Genomic DNA, 15,204 nt, shown 5'->3' with positions numbered 1-15,204 from the left:
GATTCTGTATTCCCAAAACATATCCGATCGAAAGTGTGAGATAGACTTTTGTTGACAATAATCCAAAGAGCATATAACAATGTCTTCAGACTGGACACGACCATTTAGAGCCCAAAGGCATGGGTTGTAAGTTATCCCCTAGGACATATAAGGTATTTATTGAACGGATGGTCGCATAAACTTCGGATCGGATGGGGCTCATTTAATTGGAAGTTCTAGTACCCTTTTTAAGAGTCAAAAGTGAATAGAGGGTAACCAGCAATCCCTCACCCCAGCCTATCATTCCCGAAGAACTCCTGATAAAAATTTTAAGAGAGCTATTTTGTTCAGCATTGTTGAAAGTTCCTGTAATTATGTCTTTGGGGATGTCAACCTCCCCACAGTCCTCCAGGCAAGAACTGTTGTCAGTTTCCATGTGGAAAATTTGCCGCCGGGAGGGAAGTTTTTAGGATGAACCTTTCTGAGGAAATTTGAGACTGTGGGCTTTGACAGAATTCCTATACGAAATTCTTTAAATTTGTCTTACTTTCTCTTTGCCAACTGAAGTTCGCATGTGAATATGTTCTGGGGGAATGGCCCGAAGGGAATTTTCAGCAAGTTTGGATTTCCCAGAAAATATTTTCACGGAATGGGGGATTTCTGGAGTGACTGGAAATATAATCAGAAATTTAAGTCTTTTTCATATGGAAGTATGTTAAGGACAATTTTTCCGGGGAATTATATGGTGGGAGGGGTGTATTTTACATGGAAGTAACTTCCATGGAGAAGTTTCCCGTAAAGGAAGGGAATTTTTAATGGAGGGTGAGACAGATCAAATATATTGAGGGATTTGTTAAGCTAAATCAAAATACATTATGTGCTTGCCGGTTGTCAAAAGGGTGCATCAACAATATCTCATGAATGGCTTCGATGATTTTGTTGAAACTATTGGGAAATACAACTTTTATTGAAACTCAGGATATGAAACACTTAAGACTTACTGCTAATGCTAATGCCACTACTAGTGTTATGATAACTGCTACTACTACTGTTTGAGTCTTAGGCTATTTGACACCAGATAAAAAGGTACTAGTTGGAGTCTGATTGTCCAAACGGCAGATCAGGAACGCTAAGGGCGTTAAGTTGAAACTCTCAGGGCTGCTGCTACTACTACTATTTTACAGATGCACTAATAGGGTATAAAGTAGAAATTTTCGAGAAAGTGTATGTAGAAATAAAAGTAAATGAAAAGATACTTTATAATTGATGGTTTTCAAAATAGCAAAGTGCATATTTTGGCAAGTACCTTTGCTAAGGTGTCCTTAGCCCTAGAAAAAGGGAAGGAAAAACTAAAAAAAGTAAGATGAAATAGAAGAAACAACAACCAAGTCAAAGCAGTGAAAAGACCGTTCATAAATTAGGTTAGGCAAACACTCTTTTGCTAATGACCAGATTTGAGTCGCTTGTTAATTATAGCGACCACATCAATATTTGGACAGTCTGAAATTAGAAAACAATTCTTACTTCATAAAACTCAGAATAATTGTAGCTAATTAGTTTTGCTAACCCGCTGCACTTTATCCCTCCACTCTATTGTTCAAATACATACCCCAAATCATTCCGGTTCAATGCGCTTTGTCACCTGTCACTTGTTTTTCGGTTCTTGTTTTGTCACATGGATTCAAATTTCAGGCACACAAATTGAATCAGGAGAGCTGCATTAGGAGAGAAGATAGAAAATTTGTAAATTGGGCTATATATTTGTGCATTATGAGGGTTGGGGTAGGGAGTAAAGTGTAGCGGGTCTGCATGTAATTTTTTTTTAGCTAGAATTATCTGCATATTATGAAGTGGACCTGGTTTCTGACGTCAGTTCTTGGGTGTGGTCGCTATAATTAACTTCTCGGGTGCGGTCGCTATAATTAGCAAGTACTCAAATTTGTTCTAAAAATTATAAATGTGTACTGTCTTAAAATTTAATATTTTTTATCCGGCTGAAAGTGAGGATTGGCATTAACACTTAAAAAGAATATTAATTATTTTGTATCCAAGAATAGGAGGCTTCCTCTTTCTCATCCCTCGGTTTTTACGCTGAAGTTTAAGCTTTTGTCCCAATTCCTTGAGAACGAGTCCCTAAATCAGAAAAGCTGCTGAATTGTAACCAGAAACTGCTAAAAGAACTGAAAAACTTTAATGTAACAAAGAAGAAACAGAGGAGAGGGCAGTCCTCCTCATACACGGGATAATTTCTGACCTTTTTAAAATCTTACTATGGAATGCCCCTTCCCATTGTAAAACCATCGTGGAAAAATCCCTAAAAACCTTTGATTTCCATGAAAATTATCTCCGTGGAATACCCTCAACCATCTAAGAAAACAAATTTCTAAGGTGTGGGGCGTATTGTCATTCCCAAAGACATAGGTATTGAATCTTTCTACTATGCTGACTCAAATAGCTCTCCTAAATTTTTTATCAGGTGACTTGGGGGGGGGGAGGGGCTTCGGTGGGGACTAGTTTTCCTCCAATCTCTTTGGTCACGTAAAAGGGGCGCTACAACTTCTGATGTTTGTTGGAACGAGCTCTGTTCTGACGCTTGAGGACCATTGGCTGTATACCATTGGCTCTATACATTAAGCAAAGTGTTAGAGAGACTTCTGTTACCTGAGCTGTTACGCAAGTGTAAAATTGACAATCGACAATTCGGGTTCCGTCGCCACCTCGGTTGTGCATTTGCACATCGCCTCCTTACGCGTATAGTATCGAAAGCTCAGAATCAATCACGGACTCTTTTAACTTGTGCAGTAGATGTGTCCGCGGCGTTCGATTCGGTAATTCATTCAAAGTTAATTTTGAACCTGCTGCACCAAGGTGTGAACCCACATGTAGCGGCCGTCCTATGGCACTGGTATTCGAGTAGCCTTATCCGTGTTAAGTTGAGTAGTGAATTCCTGTCGAAACCGATTAAGCTTCACCGGGGACTGCGTCAAGGGTCGGTTTTAAGCCCTGTACTCTTCAATTCACTAACCTCGTCGGTAACAAAAAAGATTAACGGTGGTTTTAACACTGAATGTATGGATGTGAGCCTACTGTGCTACGCCGACGACATATTACTGGTGAGCACATCGCTTTGTAACCTTCAAGCTAATATCGATCTCCTAAGTCGAGGTTATACTAATATTGGTCTGGTTATTAACCCTGCTAAAACAGAATTTCTTGTATTTGAACCCCCGCGTGCGCCGTCTGAAGTTGCCCGTCGCGAGGCTACCCGTGTTACCGTTGCAGGGCAAGTAGTACTTCCAAGCCGCAAGTTGAAGTACCTAGGTATCACATATGGAAGCGACCTCAGAAGCTCGCGTGCTCTTTTTGTTGACCAGGTTCTGTCGGGTTTTCGGTCTGGGTATGCTAAACTTGCAGCTCTGAAGTTTAAATTTAATAAGCATATTCTTGCTAGGTTGTATCGTGCCGTCGCTCTTCCCTTTGCTCACTACATCTCACCCGTTTGGCATTGGCTTTCGAATTCGGATATGTTGCGAATCCGTTCAGGCTTTTGCAAATATTTAAAGTTTCTGCTTGGTCTGCCACTTTACCTCCGTAACACTGGTCTGCTAGAAAAGTATCATATACCTGATCCTGTTGAGTTCATGCCGAATTTTGAAAAACAAGCTCTCGTGAAACACAGGGCACTATTATTTGATTTCCCAGCGACTTTTTTGCTTGATAGTTGAAGTGTGATTTGTTTGTATTTAGTGATTATTATGTTCGGTTGATTTGTTTTCGTCTTTAATTTCTCTTTTCTTTTGTTTTGCTCCGCTTCTTCATGCTTCTTTTTTATAAGCGGGTTTGTAATAAATTATTATTATTATTAAAGTTCCCCATTTTTGTAGAGATGACCTTGAAACTTTTATTAGAGTGGTCCGACACGTGAAATGTAATAATGTAGTCTTTATTAAGATTATTCAAACTTTTGGGGGATCTTCTTTTCCGAAAATAAGGAAATTTTCTCCGAGTCGTAGATTTTGCTTGGCAGCATTAAAGTTAACGAATTTTTTTTTATTTGGATTCAGTAAAAAAGGCCAATTCTTTTGATCTATCAATTATAATCAAAATTCCCTTTTTACAGCTTCGGTTACTTTTGGGCCAAGTCGCTCCCTACTTACAGTTCGTACTATGAACTGTTTCATGAAAATGAATGCTAGTTTGTTCTCGTTGCATTAAATTATAGTGCAATTTGGTTTATAAAAAATTTCTCATTGTCTCTGTTTATACCGGAGTGTTCATATATTTATTTTTAAATATGACTTGCCTCCCTATAAGACTGTTTTAAGCCAGTTATCGTGGAAATTGAAGTTGGTTTGTCAAGCAAATCTAAATGATTTAAATATTCAAATATGGAGAGCCAAAGCAGTCAAAAGCCGAACCTTCGAATGAAAGTTCAGCTTGGCTAGCCTATATTTACCTCACACATTGATACACTATTAACAAAAGCTTTTCTTTGTTTTTTTAATCCGAAGTCGAACATAGACACCACAAATTCCGCGAAGACCCCTCGAATATCCTATTGATGTATCTATAATATAAGCAGTTTTCAGTTTTGAACTAAATCTCTGATAACTCCATAGCCCTCTATAAGCGGGGTGGTGGAGGGACTTTTAGTACCAATTTGTAAGGCAAATATATGTTAGCTAAACTGACCTCTTATTCAAAAGTTCGTCCTTGGCATTGCTGACCTACCTCACACGTTGTTGTACATTATTAACAGAAGACTAGATTCCAACCGATTTGTTGGTGGGTTCCTAAATCAGCTAATATATAATTTATTATCAACTCAAATATTTCCATGCGTAACTAAATAGCTGTCTGAACCGCGACAAAATTTAAAGCAACGGTTTCATCTTCTATTTCATGAAGGTAATGACTCGGAAGATCAGCCAGCAGCATTCATTATATCAGCAAGAGGTACAGATTTTGATAGCGCCCATGGTGCCGCCATTGATCTTGTATCATCTGCTTTCACTTTTTTACGATCTTTTTATTCTGTATCGTATGTCATATTTTATATTTTGTATTTTCTCCCGGAAGAATGATAACGAATGGGTTTTTATTTGTTACCTTGCTGGAATTGTTTTTTTTTTAAATTCATTATATAAAACCCTGTCAAGATGATTCACAAACAAGCTCTTTTTTTATCACAAAAACAGAAAATCAGACGTCGCAAACCATTAAAGCTAGATTTCTTTCTCTTTTTTTATGTTTTATGTCTCCACGCTATCATTGTCCAAAAATGCCCCTTCCCTTGAAAATAGCCAAAACCACCCCTCCAACAGCTGGTGGGTTTCAAGTCACTTTTGACTTATAAAAAGGACTAGAAATCTCAATTTCTGATCGAATGAGAATCCTCTGAAGTTACTAAAACCATGACATGGAGGTGCAGATGAGAAAGGTGTAGGCCCCCTCCTATACGGAATGAAATCTGCTCATTTTTGGGTTTAGTGTCTCTCTTTATTCTCATAATAACAGCATGGGCCAGAAATATTCACAGAAATCAAGAGAGATTAAATATTAGTTTCAAATTTTTGATGTTCAAAGATTTTTGTTCCTCACTAAAAAAATAACCCGCTGAAAAAAAGTCCTGGATACGACCCTTGGGATTTTATATCGAACAAAGTGTTCATAATGGCTTCGTGGGTGGATCTTTCATCGAGGAATTTTCCTTTGGGAAATGGAATTTTCCCTTTGATTTCCTGGCATTATTTAAAAACTATCAGAATTAAATAAGAAATAACAAGTCTTTTCAACTGAAATTACGAAGCAATATCAAAACTTAAACAAACAGAATTTATGAGGTGTATGAGGAATGTTTTCCTCCTCAATGTGCTCTTTACGCTAATTTTATTTTATAACCTTTAAAAAAGGTTATTATTCTAATAATACAAGAGTTATTCTTAAATAATTGGAACAAAAGGTCAAATTTAAGTGCAAAGAGCGTGGTATTGAGGAGGGGGCAACTCCGTTCATATACAGAATAGTTTCTGTTCGTTTTAACTTTTTATGCTACTCCGTACTTTCAGTTTAAAACATGTCTTTTAACATGGTAGCATTTTGTTATGTAGTCTAATATGGACGACACAGTCTATCCCATGTAGAATTATGCACATATTATGGAATGGGGGTTGTTGGGGTTATCGGAAGTGGAGGGGGACTGCCAGTTTTGCACCCTCAAACGAACGCAGTTTCATTACTGTTCGATAGCAATCAGTTACTGTTACTCTACTATATTTGAATTCTCTTTATAGCTTCCAAAGTTCGTCTTTCTACCATCCAAACATCTATCAGAAGATCTTGCTTTTACTTTCATCCATTCAATGGACCCAGTCAAGGGCAGGGTATCCTCAAGTGGACTGGGAAGGGGTCTTACGAAAGATTGACAGGTATTTGTGGCCCCTTTTTTATTATTGTCACTTTTCTTTTTTTTGATGAATTGAAAATTCAGAAAAGTAACTCGAATATTAAAAAAAAGAAAACACTATTCTACCAGAAAAACAGACAGGCCAGAAAAAGCGCCATAATGCCTGATTTATTTTGTCATATTTATTTTGAACGTACCCAATTATTTAGTTTGGGACGGGGGTCAATGGCTAGACTCTGTAAGCTCAGCCAGAGTCAACCCAGCTGTAAATGGGTACCGGAAGAAATCTGTGGAAGGTAAGCAGGAAGGGTGTGCGAAAACACAGGATGGTTGGCCCTCCACCCCCATTGCACTTCCGGGCTGAAGATTCAAGAAACGGAGAGCAGCGCCGCCTCTAGGGACTGTAAAGTCCAATGGGGTATTCTTTACCTTTTTCTTTACCCACCTTATTTATTTTGGATGGGCAAGTTCAGACAAGGAGGGAAACTAGAAATTCCTAAAACGGGAGAACCTTATTTCTCATTTCTATACTTTGATAATTGTTTCGGAGTTTTCCTAGAAAAGTGAGGGGGGGGGTGCATCCCTGGCCGCAACCGGTGGAGCTCATTTAAAAATAAATACTCCTTTAAGTGAGCCTGCCGGACTAATTGTGTTTCAATCCGTAAGTTGTAGGGAAAATTAGATTCGATACTGCTTTAAAGTGTTAGAATGAGAGAAAGGTTGAGATGGCTAGGACCCGTGCTACAAATGAAAAATGGGAGACAATCAAATACTCTACTATCAACCAACTATCCACAGCCAAACGGAATGCAAGTCGTTTCCAAAATAAGGCTGGCAAGTTCATTTCGGAGGATTTAAGGGGAATTGGAAATTCTTGGAAGGGTACAAAGAGAGTGGCTCTTGAGATGATGGTACGGAGGAGAAGCGTGCCTAGCTATGTTGGTGTTAGGCAGCTTGGTATCGTAGTAAGTTCTAGTAGTTGTTACAGAATCTACAAAATGTAGTGATTTCAAAATTCTTCACACCTATAAGTCTCCTTTTGTCTGTATCTACAGAGCGACTCGAACTTTGATCTTCCTTTTCCAGAAGAAAGGATAGTCATTGCAGTTCAGTTGTTACTGTGAATTTCCGCAGTCTGGTTAATTTCGTCATTGACCGTTGACTGTCCGAAATTCCCTTTTCTCTAATTGGAATCAATTAGCTTTGCGAATCAGCATTTTCAGTCTTATGCAAGCTTTGATGGTAAAAGTTAGGTTAAATTAAGTTATAAATTTTAAAAATGGGTAAAAAATCTAACATATATAAACCTATCACCATCAAACCGTGCATAAAACTAATGACTGCCAAGCTGAATAAAACCAACTAGAAAATATATATGTCTTATATTCACCGGTAAATGTCAACATTCGTGTGATATTCACGGTAACACAAAATCCCAATATTTCCTGGATTTCTTCAGTTTTTGCATCCTTTTCCTCCTAAGAAATTTGTTGCCCCTACAAGGAACTACGCGTTCCTTATCGTGCTACAAGACGCCTCCTAATTAGTTGAATTTTTCGTAAAAAATGAATCTATTTGCAGGGGACCTGTCTAATTCTTGCTTTTTGTGACGACATGGTTCCGGTTCTATTACCTGACTACACGATTGGATGTAGACGTATCAGTAATAACTTTTTTCTCTTTTTTGTTGACTGATCTTTTCGCTTGAGGAGGCGCCTAAGTTTTAAAACAATTATAAGTAATGCAATTTTATAGTATGTTATACTTCTTTTTCTAGAAGTTGACATTAGACGTAAGCGACATTTTTGTATTGATTATTAATAGATATTTATGCAAAATGCTTGCTTCCAGATATGATAATTATGAACAATGAATTTAAGAACTATTAAAGTCATATTTCTTTCGGAATACAATCTAGGTGAGGGGTATATCCCCCTATATTTGTTGCTCCTTCCCTTAGATTTTGAAAGTTACATTGTTTTGCGATTTTCTCGTAAAAAAATTGAAAAAACTCACACCCCCTTCTAGATTTTGCAAAATATTTTTTATATAAGTTTGGGGATAAATTCTTTACTTACATAGGAATAAAGTGGACCCTACTCAATGCCTTTTTTAGGCCTTTCCCGGATATAATAATCGTCTTAATCGCAAATATACCTTTCCCCCCTCATATATGTCATGATTTTTGTCATCTTCTCCTTAATGTTTTACCACTAGATGTCTATATGAGATCTCAAATCGGTCACCCTATTTTTTTAGTTTGTGGATTTGTTTGATTATCCTTCGTGTATGTCATGCCACAGGATTTGGAGGGGATATCTATTTCTTAAACTTTTGTAATTCCCGACCCCATTTATGATTGCGAGTTTCTTAACGACCCCAACAAATATAAAAGAAAAATAAATTAATATTTTTTATGATATATTTATTAGGTAACAATATACGTTAGCATATGAGAATATATAAATTTAGAATTCGTTTTGAAACATATAAAAATCTAAAATTGAAATTTGCACAAAATGTTATAGAAATGTTTTTATTATAGTTTCAAAAACAAAAGTGTATTCTGACCGTCTTAATTCTCTCGAATATATCCAAGTAGTTGCGTGGTAAATATTAAATTAAAGTTTGCGTTAAAAATTTAATGAAATGGACGTGCCTGTTTTTTATTGCCTAACAAATCAAATCTTGGTGTAATTAAATAAAAAAAAACTAGTTTTTTTTAACTGAAAGTAAGGAGCGACGTTAAAACTTAAAACGAACAGAAATTACTCCGTATATGAAATGGGTTGTTCCCTCCACAATCCCTCGCTCTTTACGCTAAAGCTTTTAATTGTTTTAAAAAGTAGAATTGTGGCAAAGAGTCAAACTTTAGCGTAAAGAGCGAGGAATTGCGGAGGGAACAACCCATTTCATATACGGAGTAATTTCTGTTCGTTTTAAGTTTTAATGTCGCTCCTTACTTTCAGTTAAAAAAACCATTTTTTTTTAATTTAATTTCTGAACGTTTTTGAATTAATGCATGTTTGATTTTGGCTTTTCGCACATAAATTATTGAAATGAAATTTGTATATTAATTTTTTTTTTGGCAAAATGGCTTTCTCTTAGTTTTGATCAGACGATTTTGAGAAATAAGGGGTGGGGAAGGAGGCCTAGCTGCCCTCCAATTTTTTGGTTACTTAAAAAGGCTACTAGAACTTTTAATTTTTAACGAACGTTTTTATTAGTAAAAAATATGCGTAACTTAAGAATTAACTTACGTAACAAACTTTTATATTCTTATATTTTTATTATGTGTACGAGGGGCTTTTTACCTTCGTTAATACCTCGCTCTTTACACTAAATCGTAAGTTTTGTCCCAATTCTTTAAGAATGACCCCTGAATCAAAAAGGCCGTAGAATAAATAGTTGAAATTACGAGCGAGGTATTTAGGAGGAGATAAATACCTCGCTCTTTATGCTAAAGTATTTTTAGAACCCCTCATATGTGTAATAATCTCTGTTCGTTTTAAATTTAAATGCTATTCCTTACTTTCAATTGAAAAAACATTTTCATGTTTATTTTTTCATTGTTTTTTTATAGTAATGCTAGAAAATCATGCGCCTTTTTCATTGAATTTTTCTTCCCCCATGACATATTCCTCCAAGGAAATATCCTCCCAAATAGCCCCCTCCCATCAACCCGCCCCCCAAACCAAAAAAATCTCCCTGAAAACGTCTGTACACTTCCCAATAACCATTACTATATGTAAACACTGGTCAAAGTTTGTAACTTGCAGCCCATCCCCTGGGGATTGTGGGGGAGTAAGTCATTCCCAAAGACATAGTTATTATGGTTTTCGACTATGCGGAACAAAATGGCTATCTCAAAATTTTAATCCGTTGACTTTTGGAAAAAAATTAGCGTGGGAGGGGGCATAGGTGCCCTCCAATTTTTTTGATCACTTAAAAAGGGCACTAGAACTTTTCATTTTCTTTAGAATGAGCCCTCTTGAGACACTCTAGGACCAATTGGTCGATACGATGACCCCTGAAAAAAAAAAAAAAAAAAAAAAAAAAAAAAAAAAAAAAAAAAAAAAAAAAAAAAAAAAAAAAAAAAACACGCACCCGCGATTTGTCTTCTGGCAAAAAATACGAAATTTCGCATTTTTTTAGATAGGAGCTTGAAATTTTGCTATAGGGTTCTCTGATACGCCAAATGCGATGGTGTGATTTTCGTTAAGATTCTATGACTTTTAGGGGATGTTTTCCCCTATTTTCCAAAATAAGGCAAATTTTCTCAGGCTCTTAACTTTTGATGACAAAGACTAAATTAATTGAAACTTATATATTTAGAATCAGCGCGAAAATTCGATTCTTTTGATGTATCTTTTCGTTTACTATCGAGCCGGGTCGCTCCTTACTACAGTTCGTTACCACGAACTGTTTGATGTTTGAAACTGCTGGACGTAAGACCTCTTCAACATTTTTTATCGCTGAATGATATTGAGATTTAATGTGTGTTAAATCTGAGAAAGTAACTTCACATAAATATGTGGTGTTGAATGGCAGAAGTACATTTAACGCCATATCGGCGATTGTGGGAAATTCAGTTCTAGTTCCGATCCAGAATTCGGTCAAGGGTTTTTTTTTGGAATTGTATTTTTAAGTTTGAGTCACCCGAAAGCTCAGCAAATTCTTCTTGAGCTTTAAGTGGCAGATGATCAATCTCGCTTAAGCCAATCCAAAACGGCTTTTTAATCCAAACTATTTTTGTAAATCAATATTAAATATAGAATATGTCTGGAACAGTATTTGTAGCGCTTTTAAGTGATCTACAATAGTTTTTGCGATAAAAGTTTTACGATGAATTTCCTCAATTACAAAATTGTCGACACTGGAAAACATTTCGAACGAATTTTTTTCGACCCTACTTTTCCAAATGCTGATCTTTTTAATAAAACTTCAAATTTTATCGTTTGAAGTAAATATATCGCAATTTTTTCCTTGGAGAGACAAGTTAAGATCGTTTAACTTCGCAAAAATATCTGCCAAATAACACAGCTTGGATAGCCACAAGTCATCTTGAAAAAAAGCAGCAAATTCACATTTTCGTTCAGTTAAAAATATTTCGATCTCGTCTTTTAATAACAATAATCTTTTTAAACTTCGACCTCTTGACAGCCATCTTACTTCTGCATGTAACAAAAAAGTTGTATAATTGGAAATCGTATCCTTACAGAGATTTGAAAATAAGCGACTGTTAAGGGCATTGCTCTTAATACAATTTATGACCCTAACAGCCTCCCGAAGCACATCGTTCAATTCTGGTGACATCAATCAGTTAAGAAGCGCCCAAAGGATTTTTACATGCTGGGACTGTAAGGTCCTGTCGGTCGCGAAAGGGTTAAACTCGGAAAACTAAGGGTTCAACTAAGGGTTAATTCGGAATAACATGCACTTCGTTCACAATCATACAATGGCTAAATGAAAATAACAGGTAATGTTTATATAGTTTCTTCGAAATAATAATTAGAAATTTTGTTGATAATATTTATCAGGATTATTTCAGTTTTAAGAGATTGACAAAAATAAATCTACATTTTTTATAAATTTCTATAACATATTCGGATTCATTGTAAATTTATACAAGATATTATAATGATCGGAATAGAAATGCTGGTATAAACAGTCTTTCCGAACCAGAACATTTTATGATATATTTATCTACGATGATTGTTATTTTTTTTATAACAATAATTTTACAAGTTAAAAAATATTTTTTGTTAAATTGTATTTTTATCACTTGCGACCCCATAATTTTGCTACGCGACCCCAAATGGAGTCGCGACTCATAGTTTAAGAAGCCCTGATCTATCCATAAATCCATAAATCTCAATATATTTGAAAGGTATACCTACCAAGCAACCCTACACGCGGCTCAGTTTTGAATTGATTGATGGCTGATTCTTTGGTACTTGGAACAAGCTTATTCCACAGCTTAGCCTCTGTATAAGTAACTGAAAAAGCTCAAACAATGTTTACAAGAGCCCAAGTATTGTTAGTAATATATCTTCAAAATATACAGTACTGTATCAGGATACACTAATCCACGAATTATTTTTTTCGGAGAGAAAGATAATTTCTTTTCAACTTGGTTTTTTGATCACTGAAGTCCGGTCTTCTAACATGTTTTTTTGCGAGTCCTCCGTCTAAAAGCAAACACAAAGTCTCTGCCAGCTATTTGTTTTCAGCAAGATGGGACTGCATGTCGGTCTTTTAGGAGGGTGTGAATAGCATATAACTGTGACAGCGGAGATTATCAAATTTTGAAGATGTATCTGACGGGTAATCTAACTGTATACTTGTTTTTTCTTTCTGTTACTTTTTTTTCTTTTCTTTACAATAATTTGTAATGCTTGCGTAATTCTGAATAAAGAAAATCTCGATTAGATCTTGGTAACTTAAAACAGTTAAAGTTTTCACTATTGTCGACGAAAAAGTCACCAACGCCTGGTCTGATATTTGACGTTTCTTCAGTTCTTTTGGTGTAATACTAAGGCAATATTACCATAGTAATGAGCATTGGATTTCAGTTTCTGAGACTAGCAAATTTGCCAAGTTATGAAAGAAAACAATAGCAACAAAATCTGTCAAATGCTAGATGGAACTAGGGATTTTTTTTACACTTGCACCAGTCTTAGGTCCCAGTTTCAGGAGTTTCTAGAAATTTTCATTTGATCACTAATTAGTCTACTATTTATTTATCTGCCCGGATAACCCTCTCAATGCTATCTATATAAAAGACTAAATTATGTCTTCTTGCTTACTTTCTTTACTCTGCATTTATAAAGCAACTGGATACCCTGTGGTTAATTATACTTATTTTTATTTTTATTTCGTTTTTAGTACCTTAATTTTGCTCGATTTTTCGGTTAGATGTTTTTCAAGTTCTATGAAAAACTACGTTTTTTTTTGCGTTGAAGGGGTGGTGGGATTCATGCCCGTGTCCAGGCACGTACGCAGGAATGTGTTTCTGGGGGGGACACAAATCCTTCAAATTCCTTATACTGTTAGAGGTATCAGAAAATTATGTGAAAATAAAAACAAATCGTGGGATTTCAGGAGAGGTACCCCTTGCGTACGTGCCAGCCCATGTCTCCTACTCACCATTTCGGAATAGTGTTTCTTCTGCTAAAAAAAAAAAAATACTGATGCGCTGATCCCTGTACCAAAGCTCGGTGTTATGAGGAAAGCACGGTAGTAAAATGTGTCTGTTTACATCACATACATTACGTACCTTTTCAGACGCACAATTCTCACCGTACTATAAAAGAAGCGCAACTTCAAAAAAGGAAGAACTATGTCTATAAAACCTGGCTGTTAGATGCTATTTAGGAGAGAAGAAGAGACTCAACGACACCCAATTTGATACCAATGGCTAATGACGAATTAGAATACAAGGTAGTAGAGACTAATCTGGATAACAAATTTGTATTATTTCTTGGGTAACGGCTGATGAATATTGGGTCTCTTGGATATAAACAGGGGGATGAAGTTTTTTGGAAACATGATTGAGGGCTGTTTTAAATGTGGTTGACTGGCAATTATCTATTTCTATTTAACCATATTATGTGCAGTAGTTAGCATCATTCTTTGCTATTCTCCCTCTAAAGCGTTTTTTGTTTTGAATTTATGCTAGGATCTAGGGAGACGAATTATCTATTTCTATTTTAGCATATTATTTACAGTTATTAGCATCCTTCTGTGCTATTCTCCCCCTAAAGAGTTCTTTCCTTTGGAATTATGCTAGGGATTAGGGAGAGGCTAACAATTTTGGTGTGACGGGTGTTTAACGAATATTTCTTACTCAGAATTTTTTGCTTAGAAAATTTTCTTACTTAGAGACTGAGGGAAAATTTGCACAAACTGTTCTTGAGTTAAAGCTTAGTATCGGTAAAGGACGAATTTGCCGTTAATCCTTGAGTTAACTGACGCTATTTGATTTCAAGACCCCTCTCTCTAACGGATAGAAATCTCAAAAGCCGTCCATTAAAACTAAAATGTAAAACTACTAGTATATATAGTTCCTGGGAATTTGCAATTTGTGAATTTGCTCTTTGTCTTTCAGTCAGGAAAATTATATATTTAATACAAGAAATTTCGTTTTGCTGATAGAAATTTAAAGGAGAATTTTAAGAAGGGGAATTTAAAGGGGACATAAACTAAGTTTGTTACATTGGTAACAATTTTAATATTTGATTACGTTTATCCTCATTTACAGATAGTCGATCAGTTAGAGCCGGATCATGTATCTTTGCTTACGGTTAAAATTTTCAAATATTAAAATTTTTCCTTTGACTAAACAGAAGATTTAAGCAAATGCAAGCGCCATCAAATGCAAACGGTAAGATAAAATTTATTTTAGAAATAACTCACAAGCCTGGCATGGCTAAATTTCCATTCTGAAATAGAAACAAAAGCAGAACAACACATGAAAGGCTTATAAGCAATTCCATATATAAAACTGGCAAAGAAAGTACCGTCATATAAAAACAGTCAATAAAAAAAAAAAAAAATTAACAACCCTTATATAAATTTTTGGCCATATTATATGGGCGGCAATATGAAAAAAACACTGTGAACTTGAAAAGAGGTCAGTTCAAGCGTAAAAAACCTGAAATTTCTTGTGATAATTTTCCCCGGACACAAGGGATATTTTTTTTCGTATCTTAAAGTCAAGCAGCACTTGAAGTGAAGAGGCTATTCTTTGAATAAAATTAATTTTTTTGGATTTCTTGCAAAATTTGCGGGTGCCAAACCGGAGAGAGATATTCAAG

At 35.7% G+C, this 15,204-nt stretch overlaps 1 protein-coding gene across 5 annotated transcripts in view; it reads left to right on the top strand.

The window, feature by feature from the left end:
- LOC136043144 (uncharacterized) overlaps positions 1-15,204 on the top strand; it is a 91,276-nt gene that overhangs the window by 8,995 nt on the left and 67,077 nt on the right. For 4 of the 5 annotated variants that reach the window (XM_065728079.1, XM_065728078.1, XM_065728076.1 and 1 more), the window contains exons 2-3: positions 6,273-6,407; positions 13,673-13,828. The gene's annotated coding sequence lies outside the window, so the exon portion shown is untranslated. Of the gene's footprint in view, positions 1-6,272; positions 6,408-9,398; positions 13,829-15,204 lie in introns of those variants that run through there. The other variant, XM_065728080.1, reaches the window with a different exon arrangement.

The sequence above is a fragment of the Artemia franciscana genome, unplaced genomic scaffold (assembly GCF_032884065.1).
Source record: "Artemia franciscana unplaced genomic scaffold, ASM3288406v1 Scaffold_320, whole genome shotgun sequence".
Classification (NCBI taxonomy): domain Eukaryota; kingdom Metazoa; phylum Arthropoda; class Branchiopoda; order Anostraca; family Artemiidae; genus Artemia; species Artemia franciscana.
Note: the sequence above shows the minus strand (reverse complement) of the source record. Positions and strands in the feature narration are given on the sequence as shown.